At 34.5% G+C, this 20,882-nt stretch overlaps 1 long non-coding RNA gene across 3 annotated transcripts in view; it reads right to left on the bottom strand.

Annotated features, from left to right (window-relative positions):
* The window catches only part of LOC118905081, a 296,235-nt gene that overhangs the window by 61,768 nt on the left and 213,585 nt on the right, over nt 1-20,882 (bottom strand). For 2 of the 3 annotated variants that reach the window (XR_005022154.1, XR_005022157.1), the window contains 2 exons: nt 14,899-15,077; nt 13,871-14,507 (listed from right to left, as the gene is read on the bottom strand). This is a non-coding gene — a long non-coding RNA (uncharacterized LOC118905081). Of the gene's footprint in view, nt 1-13,870; nt 14,508-14,898; nt 15,078-20,882 lie in introns of those variants that run through there. The other variant, XR_005022156.1, reaches the window with a different exon arrangement.

Raw genomic sequence — 20,882 nt, 5'->3', positions numbered from 1 at the left:
TCTGAATTTCTATAGCTAAACCACACTCTACAACTACTGCTTGCATTAATAATTTATCCTGCTTAGACTTTAAACTCCTTGAGATCAAGGACTATGTCTTGTTACTCTTTAATTAACCTCCACCTATATATGTCTTATATATAAAATATGAAATCAATTAGTGTTTGAATGGATATATGACCACTTTATTCCAACATAGAAGCATGTCATGTTGAAAAATTGGTTATACTTTCTCTTTTTTGTCTTTATATATACTTCAGGATATTTGGGGGGTTTATATAAATATAAATATATATATGTAGAGAAGATATATTTTCATTGATATGCTTAGTATGTAGAAATTCTACCTGATTATGTTTTCAAATGTCCATATTGATGTAGTTCAATTAAGATCAACTTCTGGTTTTAGCATCTTTTTAGTACAAATAATTATATTTTATTAAGATTACATATTTTCCTAAACATGTACAAAAAAATACCAGGTATCATGTTATCACTCTTTATTACAAGGGTAAAAACTCCATGAATCTACTCCAAGAGAATTAAAAACATATGTCTACACAAAAACCTGCACATGGGGGCTTCCCTGGTGGCGCAGTGGTTGGGAGTCTGCCTGCTAATGCAGGGGACACGGGTTCGCGCCCTGGCCTGGGAGGATCCCACATGCCGCGGAGCAACTAGGCCCGTGAGCCACAACTGCTGAGCCTGCGCGCCTGGAGCCTGTGCTCCGCAACAAGAGAGGCCGCGACAGTGAGAGGCCCGCGCACCGCGATGAAGAGTGGCCCCCGCTCACCGCAACTGGAGAAAGCCCTCGCACAGAAACGAAGACCCAACATAGCAATCAATCAATCAGTCAATAAATAAATCTTAAAAAAAAAAAAACCTGCACATGAATGTTTATAGCAGTATTATTCATAATAGCCAAAAAATGGAAACAACCCAAATTTCCAACAACTGATGAATGGATAAACCAAATGTGGTATATACATACAATGGCATATTATTTAGCCATAAAAAGAATTAAGTACTGATACAAGCTCTAGCACAAATGAAACTTGAAAGCATTGAGCTACATGAAAGAAGCCAGACACAAAGACAATGGATGGTATGACTCCATTTATATGTAATGTACAGAACAGGCAAATCCATAGAGACAGAAATTAGTGATGGCTAGAGTCTGGGTAATGAGGGAAATGCAGGGTAGCTGCTAATGAATACAGGGTTTCTTTTTTGATGATTAAATATTCTGGAATTACATAGCAGTGAAGATTGTCCAACTTTGGGAATCCACTAAGAACCACTGAATTGTCATTTTGAATGGGTGAACTTTATAGTATGTAAATTATATCTCAAAGCCTTTTTAAAGACAAATTCCATGAAAACCCAGGATTCTTAGTTTTTATGATATTTAGATTCAGAACATAACAGGATATATAGATCAAGCACAGGTTTTAATAAAGATGTCTTAATTTTTTTCCAAGTATAAGAGATTTACCAAACAATGGCAACCTATACTTTGTAAATAATATAACATATTCCTATCATTCATATATTACTTCATTTATAGGCGATCTACTACTCTCCAGGGAAGGCTGAATTATAAGTTAATGACATGTATAGTAATAGTTATTATTCAATGAGTTTAACTGGCGTGAAAATGCTGCAGGGGAATTGAAAAGGATACTCCTCATTTTTCCAGGGTTGGAAGTACTGGATAGTGTTTGCTCTTGTTTTTAGAGGATGAGTAGAAGTTTACCAGATGGGATAACTTACTTCATGTGAAGGAAATAAAAATACAAAGGAAATCTATGAAATGATTAGAGAATGATGAGCCAACTCTACGGCAGATTTTAGGATGAATGAACCACAGTGTAAGAATAAATAGAGTTACCTTCTCCCTTCTTATGCTATTCTATGGTTTCCCCACCTTCCGGCTGCATTAAAAAGGAAACTGTTCCTGTTTTAAAGTAATTAATCCTTAAAGACCAAGAAATGGTTGAATTTTAGCACATCTATGTGTTTTATACAAAATTCATAGGTTGTTTTGCCTTAATGACAGTTGTACCACTAAATAAATATAAAGTAATGATTTGATTCATAAAAATCCTACTAGAGTCAACCAAAAATATACATGAAAATTATGTAAGTCATTATGCTAAGAAGTGAGGGGAGAGAGATAGGAGACACAGTCTGTTTTACAAGGCATCGAACAGTTCAAGTCTTTGAATTTAGGTCATTTATATCAACACTTGAAAAGACCCAGAGGAAATAACTCTGGAGGTGGGAGAAATCGGTCCTCTGCCACTTGTTAACAGGTAAATGGTCAGATTTATATAGAAGGATTTATGAGGGGAAGAAGATAAGGGAACGGGAAGTTGAAGAAAAGAAGGAGGAAAAGAGAGGCAAACTTTCCAGTTACTGCCCTCAATCAAGCCACAAGCTCTAAAATACTCAGCTACATTCTGTTCTCCTAGGAATTCAGCTGGGAACATACTACCTGAGGAGACTGCAAAACCCTCAGGTCATCCAAGACAGACCAAGAGTAATTGGTGCTTGCCTAAGAATAGTATCCAGAGAGATATTGCTCCAAACACTACTGAATAAATTTGAGCATTCTGCTATATTTCTCCGATAAAATTGCTTTCTCCCATGTAAAAGTGCCCAGAGTAACTGACAAAAGGTTAAAGATCTCTTTGGGGTATAGTAATTTACTAATTATTCAATTTATAAATTTAAAAAAAATAAAACCTACAGTTCTATAATGGCAAAATCTTGAATGCAGAGTTTGAAACACAAACTAAATCTCATTGTGGTTCACTTGCTCTTTGTGACATCAGATATTCTAACGTCAAGATAATGGGTGTTATGTTATTGAAAATTCAAAGTCAAAAATCACGTTTTTCATTCACCATTCTAATCTCTGATATCCTCCCTTTCTCTGTTTCCAGTGATCCTTTTAAAATATTTACTCAGAGGTAAATAGCTTATCTTAAGTTCTCCAGTTGTGTCTCTTCTTCACTTGCACACAAATAGGACTTTTTTTCTCACATATGATTTCTATGGATATTATTTCTCAGAGGCTCTCTCTTCTTCAGGATTGACATGCTGGTGAGTGTTCAATCAGGGAGCTCAGTAGATTTAATACTGAGTGTCATTACACAGTGACATTATGATCGGCATCAGATTAAAGCACCATATAGAGTGCCGAAAAACCACACTGATATTTGAACCTTTGCTACTTTGAAGAGGAATTCTTTCCCTGACCGGCTCTCCTACTCCCTTTTTTCCTTCACCAGTTTTTGAGCAGAAACATGGTGGGTAGGAGGAAATTCCAAAGAGACCAGAGCAGACTCTTTGTGAGGTCTGCTATGCCAAAAACTCTTCTTGTCATTTTTACACAGGTTTCCTTTTTGTTAATTCTGTAGTGAACTGGGAAAGAAGGGGACTAATATAGATGAGATAGAAGATAGAGATGAAAGATACAGATAGATCCTTTATTCCCAACATCCATGCCATTTCTAACCATCTCCCATGATCTCTGTTATCATCCACAGCTCCAACATAGGAGCAGTGACATGAGTGGCCATAGTCTCTCAGAGCTCCATTCAGTCTGGTATGCTCTGCATTGTGACGATCTCACCATCCCATGCCCATCACAATGCTGTCTATATGTTGCATCCTTCCCAACACAAATGCGCAGATTGGTGCACAGGGAAGAATTTGGATGTATGGCTAACTTTGGGAATTAATGCTTTCAAACTTCGGTTTCTATATAATCTCCAGTTGACAATTCACACTCTACTCTGCAAGAAAGTCCCATTTACAAATAAATATAAGAATACCTAAAGACTAAGGGAAATAAATCCAAGTTTTTTAAAACTATTTCATATACATGTCAGTCGCTTTATTTCAATCTTGAAATAAATGGTCAATTTAATATACAAGTAAGGAGCATCAATTCTGGAGCCAGACTTCCTGGATTTTAATCACTTCTCTGTTATTTTACTAGCTGTGTGAACTTGTGCTGATAAATTCTATAGATAATTCCTCATCTATAAGATGAAAATAGTAACACTACATCATAAGGGAGTTGTGAGGGCTAAATGAAGTAATATACGTAAAGGGTTTAGGATAGTTTTTAGTACATAGTAAGCACATAAGGGTTAGATATTGTTATCTTATATTTTCTCTGAAAATATCAAATAATCATAACTAGTATTTTATTTGTATTATCTGCTAAAATATTCTAACATGGCCCTCCCCCTTTTAACTTATAAAACTATTATTATTCTTTTAAGAATAATCAATTCCCTAGATTTTTTAAAACTGGAAATAAATCATGTAATATAATGGAAAGAGCATGGATTTAGCAGACAATACAGGAGTTTGATTCCTGGCTGCACTACTTATATCTGTTTTTTTTAGCTTTATTTTTCTGGCCAATAAAATGGAATTTAAATATTTAATTCAAAATAGTGAACTGAGATTACATGTTTAACTAGACACACTTCCCTTTGCAGATTCCCACCCACAAGAATGCCCACTAAAATTACAATAGATTATAAAAGTAGAAATAATGTGCATATAAAAACAGTAAATAAGAGAAGGCAACTATTACATACAGGAATTTCAAGAAATTTCTGCAAAATGTTTTAGAGATAAGACAGACTGAAGGTAGTATAAACTGTTCTCATAAAATAAACCCCACTAAAAACCTTAAGTTTGGAGCTCTAGGTCAAAATTCAACTTATTTTAATTGCTACCTGCATAAAATTTTAAAATTTTATAATTGCATATAATAAAATCCTATATATATATATATTATTACCACAGCAATATCACATATTGAGCAAACTCATAGAATAGTACTGTGTGAACTCACACAAATCAGAGATTTTACTCATTAAGCTTTACTAAGTATTAAGGACACAAGTAATCAAATGGCTCAGAAGAAGCAGTGAGGCATCTGGGACATTGAGAGCTTCTCCTAGGCCCTTCCTTTCTGTAGGGGTGTGCACCTATGACCCAGAACACATGAAATCTCTCACGGATGTTTGTAAGGTCCCTCACATAGTAGAGAGCATTTAACTTATGTAACATTTTTGTCTTTTTAGAAAAATAAGAAATAAAAATAAAACAACATTGCTTCCTCTAAATAGCTTATGCAAAGGAGATGCAAAAATGAAAAATATTTATTTGTATCACATGCTTATCTCAAAGGACCCTCAGGCTGGGAATACATTGGTCATCATCAGCATTATCAAGCAATATTGCACTGGGGTCAGAATGAAATTATTCATTTGACTTACAAATAAACTCATATCTATTATGAGTCCCCTCTTTATGCACATTGCCAATAATAGAATTAATAGGGTACTCATGCTATTGCTCACAGAACATTTTCTCCTGCGAGAAAATACTGAAAATTATGAACACTCACTAAAGCAGGACTGTTCCATGCAATGACCTGATGGATTCACAGCTTTATCTGAGAAGTTGTTTATAAACTTTCTGCTGTTCCCTGAAGAGAGAAGAGCTAACAGCATGATGATTGAAATTAAAATTTTAAGAATGGAGAGAGCATTTTTTAAACATGGAAAAATTGTCATCTCAATATTTTTAAAAGATGTTCAATATTTAAATAAGATCATTTCAATATCTAATGAAGCATATACAATATTTAATTGAATCATAATTTTTCTTTAGAAAACAGGAAGCCTCTCACACATTTTCATTAATTATGTAGTAGCTCTAAAGTTAAGATTTACCTTAACAAAACAAATTAATAAAAAAAAAAAAAACCACATATGTCTTTAACTATGCAAAATCAGAGAGGAACAGAGCACTAAGCTCTGTACTGGTAATGCATGGTCAGAATCAGTATTTGAGTAAGGGAATTGTGTCTTGATATATGATACATATAGGTAATGTATATTAGTGCAACATTAAAAAGACCCTTATCTTCTGGTAAATTGTAGCTAGAGACAGTTTTCAAAATTCACATTTTGAAATGTGGGTTGAGCACCTACACTCATTTTCAATTCCATATACTACTCATAAATAGCCAATATCACTAGTAAGTGCTTAAAATACTTGTTAAGTTAAAATACATGCACATTCATAATTTATTAATTTAACAAACTTTAACTGAGTGCCTAATATGCCACATAAAAAAATATTACCACATCAAGAGAAAGTAACTTATCTATATTTAATACCTTTGCCATTGTTTTTTTAAAATTCTTTATCTTGTAGTTTCAAGATAAATTACTTAACTAAAACTTCAATTTTAATTATTCTTTTCTCAACTCTATGAATTAAATTTTCTATTGCTTCAATTGAAATAGATGTCACTAATAAATGTCTTCTGCTCCAAGGAACATTGCTACAGTAGACCTTACCAATCAGGAAGATTTAAGTGGCTTCAATAGTGGCCCTATTGAAGAAGAACCGAAACCTTTTGGCATAATGTCTACCCAGGACTTCTTTGCTCTGAATTTCCTACCCCCTTAGCATTGGGCTACTGACAGCTACTCATGTGCTCTGCAATGCCACTTTCTCAGCTACAGGTGATTAAATAAATTCCATTAAACTTGGAACAAAGATTCAAAACAGATGGTTATTCTTTGCATGTGGCTAGAAATTTAACATGTAGCATGGGGAGCTGGAGGGCAGTTATATTGTACTGTGAAGATGAAAAGCAGAGGAGAAAGCTGGTGTGTTGAGAGAGAAAATATGGAAAATAAGTAGAAACATTTTTGGTACCCATTGTTCGTTTCCCAGATCCTGTCACCATCCCATCCTGGACCCTGGGAATATTCCTCCCCTTGGATTGTGGGATTCCAAGGCCTAACCAGGTAGTATTATAATAATATACCTCTCCCTTTGTTCCCTTGAACCACCTTGATTTGCTTATTTAAACCTACTGGGATTTAAATAATGTAAGACTTTATGGGACAAATGGGAACAGGAAATGAAGTGAATTTTTTTCATATCCATTTTTTATAATATTTTTATACCCATTAAAATTTTAAAAAAGAAAATTAGCAAGCTAAAGTTAATATCAACTTCATTTTTGCTTGAATTATTGACTCCTGCCTATCTGTTACCCTATTTTCTGGGGCCTTCTTACAGGTAAAACTCTCCATTACAGGTTCGACCACATCTTCAGATATCAAAGTAGCTTAGATGTTAGGAGCATGGGGTTTCACAAAATATCTTTCCATCTTTGCTATGGTCTGAATGTTTATGTCCCCCTAAGATTCCTATATTGAAATACTAACCCACAAAGGGGATGGATTTAGTAAGTGGGGCCTTTGGGAGGTGGAACCCTCACGAATGGAATTAGCACCTTATAAAAGAGGTTCCAGAGAGATCCCTTCTCCTTCTACCATGTGAAGATACAATGAGAAGTCTGCACCCTGAAAGAGAGCCCTCACCTGACCATGCTGGAACCATAATCTTAGACTTCCAGGCTCCAGATTTTTTTGAGGGATAAAAGTCTGTTATTTTATAGCAGCCCAAGCAGACCAAGACAGTCTTCCTTGCCAGCACTCCAAGTGTGGAGACTTCAGATGATCGCTGATGAGTAAGTTCATCCTAGAATGCCTGCTGTGAGCCCCTCTTCATTCCCAAATATCTCCTCCAGACCCCACTAGAGATACTTCTAACCCCTAGGTTTACTTCCTTCATCGGTTCTTCCTCAAAACTCCAATGGAAAAAAAAAGCATTATTACTTAACATTCATAATATTTTTCTTTTCTGTTCTCAATACACAACTTCTCTAATTTCAAGAAGAACAAGTTTGCTCTTATTTGAACCAATATTCTCATGCTTACAAATATTGTATGTAAATCTGTTTATCATAGGCTTAGAATTCTCAAGGAGAACTTGCTTTGGGGAGAGATTAATGTATTTTTAAGCAATTATTTCATTTTTTTCAGCAGCGTTTTAGTCAATAATAAGTAAGATCATTCCTGATTATTTGCAATCTCTATGGTATATAGCACTCTTTATGTTATCAGCAATAATAAATATGTAATTATGTTTAAATGCTCTCTAGCTATCTTTTTAAGGCTTCCCAGTGCCCCAATTTGTTCAGTTCATTTTTTAAAATACATCCTTAAAAATTATTAGCAGTTGTATAGAAAAATATAATCTTATAATCAAACATCTGTTTGAATCCTGGATCTACCATTAATGCCTGTTTATAGTCAGAAATCTTTAAGCTGCAAATGACAGGAACCCTTTTCAAGCAATCTTAACCAACCTACCCTACTCTCAACCAAAATAGAACTTATTGACTTCCATTTATTCATTCCACAAATTATTGAGCACTCACTATGTGTCAGGCAATGTACCAGGTGCTGGGGGTTTACCAGAGAACAAAATCCCTGCCCTCTTAAAGCTTGCATCACACTGGATGGTGGTGAGGAAGGGATCAAAAGGCATGATAAGACATGATGATAAGTGTTGTGAGGAAAAATGAAGCAGGAAAGGGGGTGAGAGAATGACAGTAGTGGCTAGAGAGAATTAGGGAGTGTTGCTGGGGAAAGCCAACAGAGAAAATGATATCTGAACATGATGATGGTAAGAGAATGAGACATGAGATTTCCTGCAGAAGACTGTCTCATGCAGAGTAAATAAGCAGTGCAAAGTTCCTGTGTCAGGAGTAGGCCTGGTATGTTTGAGGCACAGTAGAATCAGTATGATAGGGTAAGTGAGGAGGGTAAGAGCTGAGTTTAGTAAACCATTGCCACACTTTGGTATTTACTCTCATGTGACTATAAAATGATACTTTGGCTGAGATATAATAAGATATTGTTAAGACTTTGGCTTTTATTCTCATATGACTCTCATGTCCCAGGATTGAAATGGGCTTTACACCAAGGATTAAAAGGCTATTATCAGGATTTTCTTTTTCTCTTGTTCTTGGCTTTGTCTTCTCAGTTGGCAATTTCTCTCTTCAAGTCACGTATATGAGAGAGAGACCCCAACAACCCCAGAGCTCACATGCTTCTCAGTGCTAACAATTTCAGAAGGGGAGAGACCTTCCTTTCCTAGTACGTATGCATGTAAGTTCTCCCCAAAAGACTCCAATGGTCCAGGTAGGGTCATGTGTACAGCTCCACAGTGGGAAACCTGGATCAGTTCAATGACAATTTCATCCAAATCACATGAAATAGGAGAGGAGAGTTCTTAAAAGAAACGAGTACAGGGTTTCCAAAAGTTAGAGAGGCCTACTGATACTGTTTGACCATGAATAAGTTACATCATCTCTCCAAGCCTCAGTCTCCTCATCAGGAAATTGGAAAATATCATGCCTACCTCATATGATTGTTGAAACAAATTAGAAAATGTTAGCAAAGTGCTTTCCCTAAATGGCCACTATATGGTACCCATTATTACTATAACTTAGTGAAGATGTCTTTGGAAAGTCTAATATATACAATGAAGCATTAATTAGAGAATTTCAACTGTCCAATTATATTGTAGATTATATTGTATATTTCCAAGGGAAAACAGGATCTTAAAAATTGAAAACTTCGGGAGAAAGTAAGAACCTATAATAGAGAAGGTCAAACTATTTAAATTGATATCATCTGGTCATGGTTATTTAAGAGTACAATGACTTGTTTTAAAACTATAAATCACAACCGTAATGATAACAGGAACAAATATTTGACATTGGAATTGACTAAAAAAAATTTGTCTACCATAGACTTGGCCTTTATCAGAGTATCTTCTATTGTTCCCTGTAAGGTAGCATCTGACCTAGTGGTTTTGTTTTTCTCCCCTAATAACATTATCTGAATAGTTATGGCCACAGGATTAAAGGCAGTGGACATAGGATTAATGACAAGAGCCTTTGATATCAGGCATGTTAATTCCCTTTCCCAGGTCTCATGTTTCTTATCTATCATATGACTGTTTGGGACCAAATACTCCTGGAAATCTCTTTTAGGGGTATGATTCTTCAAATAAAAACTTGCCAGCATTACACTATATTCTACAACAGCCCAGTGAGTTCTGGAGAGTTGCTTTTATGGTTAATACATTCTTCTTTCCTGATTTTTAAAAATAAGTTATCTTGGGAACACTTTAATTCTGCATATTGTGAAGAGGGTCAGGTGTTAGCCTGGGCATTAAAAGAAGAAAAATTAAATTCCAACTTTCAGAAGCCAAGTATACACCTAAAGTATTTTGCTTTAATCCTTCATGGCTGGCTTCTGATTACTTCTAGCTCAGATGATAGAAAGCAATTTTCAGCTAAGTGCTTAACTCCAGTAGTCTGCTTTCACATCTGGACCTCCAGGGCCCTACTTATATATCCCATCATGTAAAGTGTCTCCACAATTCTCTGCCTTTCTTGGAAGAACAATCCTTGGAGGTTTTACATGGCTTTCCATTTCAATCATTCCATTAAGCCCAAAGCTCTGAACTTTCCTTGCTTTTTCTACTTTATGAACTACTACATTTCTTATGATGAAAGCAGAAAAGAAAAAATTGAAGTTTCTTGCAATTTAATTTCTGTCACACTAGATGTGTTTAACTGTTTAATCAAAAACAACAGAGAATTCTAAAGTATGCATTGCTGATCAGTTTACAACCACAAAATGGAATTAAAATAGAGTTGGGCAAAATGACTATGACAATTCTACACATCACATGTAGGTAGAAACTAAAAATCTATGGGTGGTTCTGCATAGATGAGCCATATCTCAGTGGAATAAAGATGAGAGTAAAAGAAGGAATTAGCCATGGCTAGTGTATCTTTAAATTTATTTGTTATTTTGGAACCTAGAGCATCCTCATGAGACAACGTTGTGGCTCACATAAAGAGCCACACAGGGACATGATAGTCAATGGTCATTTTTGATTCCCTACAATGAGTGTAAATTTTTCAGAGAAATTATGAAAAAAAAATCAGAGCATTAATATGTAGTTTTGATGAAGAAATCTGAGGATCTCAGTGAAAATCTTGGACCAAACTTAGAAACAAGGAAAGACACATAAAAGAATTTTACTAGAAGGATGTGGCCAAAGGTGAGAACAAAACAATGTCAGTAACATTTAAAATGGAATCTTTATATCAATATGACTTAAGAAATTTTTAAAATATGTTTAATTAAACTGTTTCACAATTAAATTTTAAACTAGGGGAGAAAGTTTGTGTTTTTCCTGTAACTGGGTTTTAAGACATGTATCTTCTTATCAGTAGAAAGTGAAAGAACTGCAGATAAACATTTAAAAGAATAAATTAGTCATCGCCAGAAAAACAAGATGGAAAGGTAGAATTGTAACAGAAAACTAAAGATATTTTTATGTCTCTATAAAAATGAAATGGATATAACCTGAATTTGAAAAGTAAAAGGTAGTAGGGTAGATCTATAAAGGAAGAAAGGTAATCAATGCAGACAAGTAAATGTTTAGGGGTCAATGGAAGGATCTCCTAGATACAGCACATATTTAGAGAAATTAATTCCCATTACTAGAGTTTATATGTATACTTAGTTTTACAATGACATAAAGTAGTGCCTTAAAAAAAAAAAAAAAAGAAACCTAATGCTAAAGTTCTAATACTCACAATTAGCAGCAGACAGAAGGAACTGACTCATTCTGGCAAGATAGGAGCAACTTATATATATAAACCTGATAAAATGACAGGTTTAAGTTGTAGAAAAATTTATTTAAAACACTAACTACATTCATTTTGGCATTGCATATTGTGGTCAAGATTTCAGGTAAGTGTGTAAGTTGAAAAACCTGTTTCTCGGATTACTTTACACTCATTAAAATGCATCAACAGGTAAATAGGAAATAGCCTACAATTTTTAGATTGCTCATAATGACAGTTGCTTCATTGATTCAGAAAACAGACTTCAGTTCTAACAATTGCTTAGTTATTTCTTGATGATGATCTCTCTAGAGAGCATTTACTTCCAAATGACTAAATTCAGAACTCAACTTAAAGATTAATGTGGCTATAAACCATTAACATAACCAAATATATGGTATAGAGCCTTCTCATTTACGCATCTCCCCAAAGGAACACCTCAGTCTTAAATAGCTTACTATGAAAAGAGCATACACTTTAAAGACTAAATTTATAAAGCCCACCATTTGCTTTATCACACCTTAGGGAAAACTTAAGAAACTGGTATTTAAAAAAAAAAAAAAGGTTGACCTCAGAATAGCTTCTTTTAAAATAAGTGCTATTCTACTCCATTCTTACTCCAATATTTAGTTCAAAACTCTGCAGACCTTCTCAGTGTTGGGAAATCCCAAAGAGTTCGTATATTTGCCTACATAAGTTATAAAGCTTATTTTGAAATCAGGAAGTATGAAGCCTCCAACTTTGTTCTTCCTGATTTCAAAATATATTACAAAGCTACAGTAATTAAAACAGTATGGTATTTGCACAAAAATAGACATGTAGACCAATGGGACAGAATAGAGAACCCTGAAGTAAACCCACACATACATTATCACCTGATCTTCCACAAGGGTGCCAAAAATACACAATGAGGAAAGGACAGTCTCTTCAACAAAAGATACTGGAAAAACTGGGCATCCACATGAAAAGAATGAAATTCAACCCATATGTATGTATGTACACCATACATAAAAATCAATTCAAAATGGATTAAAGATTAAACACAAGACCTGAAACTGAAACTTATAGAAGAAAACGTGGGAGGAAAACTTCATGACATTGATCTTGGCAACGATGTTTTGGCTATGACAACAAAAGCACTGGCAACAAAAGGAAATATGGACAGGTGGGACTACATCAAACCAAAAAGCTTCTGCATAGCAAAGGAAATAATCAACAGAGTTAAAAGAACGGGAGAAAATACTTGTGGACCATATATCTAATAAGGGATTCATATGCAAAACATATAAGGAACTCCAGAAACTCAATAGCAAAAACCCAAAAAAACCCTGAATGAAAAATGTGCAAAAGACTTGAAATATTTCTCCGAAGAAGACATACAAATAGCCAAAAGGTATATGAAAGATGCTCAACATCATTAATCATCAGGGAAATGCACATCAAAACCACAATGAGATATCACCTCATACTTGACAGGATGGCTCTTATCAAAAAACTAAACATAGCAAGTGTTGGCAAAGATGTGGAGAAAAGGAAACCCTTGTACATTGTTGGTGGAAATATAAAATGATGAAGCTGCTATAGAAAACAGTATAGACGGGCCTCAAAAATTAAAAATAGAACTATCATATCATCCTGAAATCCTACTTCTGGGTATATATACAAAAGAGTCAAAATCAGGATCTCAAATAGATACCTGCACACCCATATTCATTTCAGCATTATTCACAATAGCCAAGATCTGGAAATGACCTAAATGTCCTTCAGTGGATGAATGGATTAAGAAAAGTGGTATATATACACAATGGAATATTATTCAGCCTTAAAAAAAGGAGATCCTGCCGTTTGCAACAACATGGATGAACCTGGAAGACATTATGCTAAATGAAATAAGCCAGTCACAGAAGGACAAATACATCATGATTCTACTTAGATGAGGTATCTAAAACAGTTAAACTCATAGAAATGGATAGTAGAATAGTCTTCTCCAGGGGGCTAGGGGGAAGAGGAAATGGGGAGTTGTTGTTCAACAGGTATAAAGTTTCAGTTATGCAACATGAAGAAATTCTAGAAATCTGCTGTACCACATTGTGCCTATAGTTAACAATTGTGTATTGTGCATTTAAAATTTTGTTAAGAGGGTAGATCTCATGTTAAGTGTTCTCGCAATAAAAAAAAAGTGAAATTGTGAAGATTAAAATACAGCGAAGTTCACCATGAAGTAATAGAGTTTAGGAACATAGCTCAAAAAAGAGTATTCTACTTACTTTTTCTCTTATATTTTTGTTAAACACTATAAATTTTATGGAAAGAAATTCTGTTAAGAAATAATTAATGGTAAAAGCTCTAATTGTAACTAATTACTAAAATTAAGGTAGTTTTCCACCAATATTTTCTTCCTTATAAGTCTTTCTTCAGTACTGGCAGATACAAGGGAAAAAACAAACAATGATATTAAAATTCTATACTTAGAATACTCACTATTATAAACGGACAGGATAATTTCCTTTCTATTACCATTGGTTATCTCAGATCTCCAACTCAAACATGGAATTGGGATTTAATAACAGTCTGACATTGCTTAGTCCCACTTTCTTATAGTTATTTCTTGTTGACCTCAAATAACAAAAAGCAAGAGTATTGAATCTGCAGGCTTGCCCTATAAGTGAATGTGTGGAATAAAGCAACTTTTTTCAAGGGACCAAATGTATTCTTCATTTTCATGACAAGGTTTCTTGGAAATAAATCAGCATCATAAGACAAGGCAAAAAAGCAAAATAAAACTAAGATGAATGCTTTGCTGCGACAGCACTGACCTTAGATCTGGACAAGTAGCGCTCCTCCTGTGCCTCGCACTTCAGGATACCCCCATGTGGCAAAGACGAGACACCTAAAGACATTTTTATTCATCTCATAAGTGGATTTTTGTTTTGTATTGTTTGCTTTTCCAGGGTTGGTTTGTTTGGTTAAGTAACTGGCTAATAGATTGAGAGGGTTACTAGAGCTGAAGTGAGTCCCCAGGCCAGAGAATGCAAGGGTGAGCGCCTGAATGCAAGGGTAAGGTGTGTGGGGAGAAAATCACAAGTTCTGCCCTGGAAAACTGGGGAATTTATATAAAGTTAGTCCTCAGAATCATCAAATTATGGGTCTCAGACTGGGTTCTGCCAACAACCAGACAATTGTGGCCCCCCAGTTTTCTCCTTTGATGGTCTAGTTTGGGGAGGACAACCTGGAAATCCTGAGCTAGAAAAGAGAAGTGAGTGGATGGTAAATACACTGACCTTGGCTTCTTGGGAAGTTTGCTCTATCTTGCAGCCAAAATTCAGGTGGGTTGAGATCTGAGTCTCAGCCCAGCTTTGCTTTGTCTTGTCCCAGCAGATCCAGTTCATTCAGACGGCAGAAAAGAGCACCTTTGGGCTCCTGGTTACAAGGACCATCACTAGGGAGTAGGCTGGGACTCCTGGGTAGGAACATGAACAGGGGCATTTATATAAATTGATGTACAGCATTCAAATATTTAGGAGTCTGATACAGTGGTCACAGACTCCTCTGTACTTTCACTGTGTACATGGATGAGCATATTCTGCATTCCGCCGGCAGTTTAAGGCAGATGCTGCAGTTTGTCTCTGTCCAACTGTTGTACTTTTCCTACATTCTGATTTCCCATAGTCTTTTTTCCCCCCAAATTAATGAATAGTTTTCTATTTTTTATTCTAATAACTTTTCCCAGCCTACTGTAAAATTTTCCCCACCAAAAAAAGAAAAAAATTATATATGTATTATATATATATTTTATATATATATATATATATATATTTCTTTTCCACTGTGCCCTTGGCAGTGTCCTGTTCCGTGCAAAAGGTACTAGTCTTCTGGAAATGCCTTTGAATTGTTAGAGATGCTGAGGAAGTCTCAACGGGACATGCCTAAGCTGCTTAGACTCCACTCCTCTGTGGGTATTAAACACATATCAGAAAGTCTCAGGCTATTTGTGAGTGGAAGGGTAAGAGCTGGCAGCCTCAATGCCTGTAGTCTCTGACTGGGCACTTCAACCACAGCCTCTCCCTCCATTGCATAGGAAATCTCAGAGCAACTTATAGTTACTTCAACTTAGATGACGCTGCTGACTCAGACTTTGTACTTTGGCTGATAGTATGTCACCATTTTATCCTTTCTTCCTTATCACATCCTTTTAGATATTTATTGTATTTCTACTTATTTCATTTTCAGTAAAAATGCAGGCAGGAAGCAACACTAAAAGCACTGTAAATTATGGGGATATGCAGTGAACTGGGAGCTCAGCAGAGAGATTAAACTTGAATTTTCTAAGAGAGAATTCTTGTCAAAATCCTGACTGACAGAAGAAATAGTTAACGTTTGCTTAATGGGAGTAAACACGTAGCTATGTGACATTCTTCCATCAAATTAGGATAAGAACATGGCCTGCTTAGAGCTTATCAGCTTAATTTCTACAGAAACTCTTCAAATGGGTGTTTTTGTTTGTTTGTTTTTAATTGAAGTTTCAGTGTAATACAATATTATATTAGTTTCAGGAGTACAACATAGTGATTCAAAATTTTTATAGATTGTGCACCAAAGTTATTATAACATTACTGACTATATTCCTTGTGCTGTACATTACATCCTGTGACTTATTATATAACTGGTAGTTTGTACCTCTTAATCTCCTTTAACCATTTTGTCCATCCCCCCCACCCCCTTCCTCTCTGGCAACCACTAGTGTGTTCTCTGTATCTGTAAGTCTGTTTCTTTTTGCTATATTTTAAAATTCTAAGCTCCAAATAGGAAGCAGTCAGATGAATTAAAAAGTCCATATTTTCTGTAAAAATATGTTTGCAAGGATCAAGAAACACATTCTTCCATGAAGAAATGGCTGAGAATTTCCATATTCTTTTAACTTCTAGGAAGCACAGAAAAATATTTAAACTTAAACATTTAAAATTATATTAGTTTTGGTGGTAAGTGCATTTATTTTTATTATGTGATTAGCATATTTATCAATTTTAAATTGTTTTATATTATCTAAGTGGCTTTACTGATGAAACATATCAAATCACATTTAAAGGCATATGGGCTATAAATATTTAACTTATTTTAAATTGTTTTGAATAATAAATAATTTGTTAAAACTATAAGCTTCATATTTATTTTCCATTTATTTATTTCTTATGTTACTCATAATAAACCTGTCAGGTAGACATTTTCATAGATAAAGAAAGTCAAATTCAGAGGGTTTAAATGACTTGTCCTAGATTACTTAGTAATAGCAGATAATGAAATCTCCAACATCCAGTTTTCTTTAAATCTAGATTTCAAATAATAATACCATCAATATTAAAATCAAAAACAGAAGACATGGCTTTAGAATAAAATTTACCATCTGACATGTGTCAACGAACATGTCTGAGAGGTCAAGTTTTCTCAATTTTTTGCAAGTTTTTATTTTGTAGCCTAACAGAATCTAATTCAATGACTATATAACGTGTTTTATTTCTTATTTAATTAGTCCAACTAAAGAAATAAAATTAATAAAATACATTATGTGTATCTTGAATCTAGATGATGAAAATAATTATCATAATACTTTCCATTTTCTCAAATTTCTAAAATCCATGGTTTTAAAAAGCAACAAACTTTAAATTTTATTGTTTTATAAAGAAAAAGGGACTAATGACTTGCATATTATCATGTATACCATATCTATTTATGTGTGGTAAATATGTGGTTCAGTAAAAGCAACCAGAACATGATTATTTTCTCTCATCAAGTAGTAAATATTTCTGGCTTTGGATAAACCTATCTTTAACCCCCAAGCAGTTACAGATGGCTGATTCTTGTTGAGACAACTGAAAATCCTTTCTTTTTAGGAGAAAACTGACTTTTCTCCCTTCAGCTTTTCCTAATCCAAAGCAAGTCATGGTGTTTATGCTCCCATACTACATATTAAATGAGATAAAAGAGGATTTATCTTCTTGTGTCACCTTTTTATGAAAACATATTTACAGTTTAGTAAGTGTTGTTAATATATCCTCATTAACCTAGTTGTGGAAGTTTTGATAACAATTTAAAAACTTTCATGAAGCTTTTTAAAAGTCTAATGTATCTGTTTACCCTTTATAACTTATCCTTTTCTTTCCTTCTTTTAAAAATTTTTTTCATGTATGTTTTATAATTTGCTAATATTTGACTTTATGACCATTCAAATACCACTTAGCCAAATCTTTTCATATAACTTACAAATATTTTTCAAACTCTTTAACTATATGTGTTTTGGTTTGGAATGCTATAATAAATATAAAATTCTGGAAAACATTTGATCATATAAAGACTTTCGACTTGTGAAATAGTATAGTTTTGCACCATCATAACATAAGCATCACTATTGACCAAATAAAGTTTGTTTCAAAACATGCATCATATGTATCTACGTGGAGGTGAACACATCAGACAATTTTATTTGGCTTAGAAACTGGATTCCAAGTATCTCGAAGAGAGAAGGTGAAAAAAATCTAATGCTGTTAAAATCCAACACTATGTTTCTGCTATGTGTCATTCACTTTCCTACCTACACGCATTGATATCAGTTGCAAGGGCAGGCCTTAGGCAAATAGAGAAGTGGCTGTTTTTTGATGTCGTTGCTCTCCCACATGCCCTCTCAGGCTGCTCCATTGCCTCAAATCTACTTCAGCTAGTCTCCATCTGGCGCCTTTATTTGCTCCCTTGTGTGGGAACTTACATGTCCTACAGCACACATTCAGGGTCTAAGAAGTCAGCTAGTAAATTAGCTTAATTCATTAGATTTTACTAAAGGTCATTTGGAGAAATATTCTCATGAATTATACATATATAAGCAGTATACTTTCATTTTAACTTGGTCTCCTACAGATACTATCCACATATTTAATATTTACTGACGACTAAAGATTTCAGCAACCTTAAAGAAAATCTAATTCTGGGTCTGGCAGTGGGAGCTTAACTTTGTTGTTCTGTACATTTCCTTTCAGTCTTTCCTCCCAAAAACTGCCCACAAAGGCTGAAAATTCTAAAGTGGGTTTATTTGCATTTGTACAAGCTATCATTTATGTATCTAAACATAATGAAAGTCAACAAAATGAGCTGCAACTTGGTTACTTCCTGAAGCTAAAGACCATGTAATTTATCTCTGTAACCTCACTACCTAGCATAACACCTGAGGCACAATGGATGCTTGATATAGTTTTGTTGAATGAATGAATAAGTAAACGTACGAATGAGTAAATGAAGAGGCATTATAATCTATGGATATAGAAAGTATGTCTGTGGTCTATAATATATCCAATAGCTTACATTACTAGGAACTTATCTACCTACAGCTGAATATAATTTAAACCATATTTTTAAAAAAGGCCTTGGTCACATATTTTTTGGATGGGGAAATGGCCCCTCAAATTTCATACACATTTTGAAGAGGTCATCAGAAAACACTGATGTGTTCAATCACCCTCGATCATATCTAATAAATATTTTGCCAATTATCTACCCTCATTGCAGTGTTTAAACACTGAGAAAAAAATAATTTTTGTATAAATGCATATGCATTAAATCTTTATACACATATATATATATATATATATATATATATATACATTCAAGGTACATATTCAATAATGCATATATTCTAATTACTCTGTTAGTAATTAGAGAAATGAAATGGAATATTAATATCTCTCATTTAAAAAAACTATATATTATAACAATAAGAAACTAAAGCTTAATTCCTCTCTTTCTACAGATAAGGAAACAAGAATTTAAATGGGTGAAGTGATTTCCACAGAGCTACACAGGTAAGTAACAGAGATCAATATGTTCCCTATTATCCTGAATCCCAAATCAGTGCCCTCTTAATTAAAAGATGATACTTAGCTCTATAGCAGTGTTCTAAAATTATTATGTAAGATAATTTTATTTATTTAAGAGAGGGCATTTTGGGAGTGAAATCCACAAGATGTCAACATACTACACTAATGATAGAGCCTAAGTGTGACAATCTTGAGTAAGTTGCATTAAAATTGTACCATTCCAGATATTCAATAATTCATTCATTTTAGTAAACATTTATTGACCCTACTTTGAGTTAGGCATTCAATATGGAAATGAATATGAAACTATCTTTTGCTTTAAATAACTCACACTTTAGTGAGATGGACATGTGTATCAACAGATAAATCATAGAACAATGTCATAAGAAATGAATATGAGTTACGAGCAGAATAGGGGGAACAAAAGGTAAAATCTTATAAGATATCTTTATAATTCAGAGATGCTCTGCTCTTACAGAACTTAGCTGGATTTGGCCAAATTAAGAGTGAAGAGTACAGTTCTCCATATTGTTAAATCTAACCAAGACTTCTGACTCCAACTGCAAAGAGTGAGGGTCCAACTACAAAGTTAGAGAAAAGAGTCTACCAAAGACAACTCTCACTTCTGACATCAGATGCAAGTTTGATGGTTTCCCCAAAACACCCATAAGTTTGATAATTCCCTAGAAAGGCTCACAGAACTCAGTGAAACCTATTATACTCATAGACTACATTTATTGCAGGGAAAAGATATAAATTAGAATCAGGCAAAAGAAGATATGCATAGACCAGAATCTAGGAGGATTCCAACACAAAGCTTCTGTCGTCCTCAAGAAACATTACCCTCTCACACTGATACGTGATAATATGTATGAAGTATTACCAACTCAAGAAGCTCTGGATGTCAGTGCTTGGTTGTCCAGAGCCTATACTGATTGACTGATTCATGGGATTGGACTCATCTCTAGAACCACACTCCAACTCCTCCAGGAGACCCAGGCTAACCTCACATGGTCCAAATCCCCAAATCTCTAATCATGTGATTGGTGTTTCTGGAATAGCCAGCCCCCTAAGAATATTGGTTGTGTATGGCCCCACCCTGAGTCATCTCTCTACTAGGTGTGGTCCCATCATGAACAACAGGAATAACAAAGACACTTGGGATACTTCCCAGGAGCTGAAAACACTTTACCTCCCAGAAACTGAAAACAAAGGAAAGACCTCTCTTTAGGCAAGACTAAATTAATTATGACTCAGAACTGTATGTAATTTATAGATAATCCAAAGCATTTTTCATTCTATAATCTGTGAAATCTAATCTCTAATTAAACATTTTATTTGTGAATCTGAGTAGGTAAAATTATTTTCATGGTGTGAAAGGAAAATCAAAATGAGGTTGGTATTGC

The sequence above is a fragment of the Balaenoptera musculus genome, chromosome 12, assembly GCF_009873245.2.
Source record: "Balaenoptera musculus isolate JJ_BM4_2016_0621 chromosome 12, mBalMus1.pri.v3, whole genome shotgun sequence".
NCBI classification, from domain to species: domain Eukaryota; kingdom Metazoa; phylum Chordata; class Mammalia; order Artiodactyla; family Balaenopteridae; genus Balaenoptera; species Balaenoptera musculus.
The sequence above is the reverse complement of the archived record's forward strand: the minus strand, read 5'-3'. Positions and strand labels throughout refer to the sequence as shown.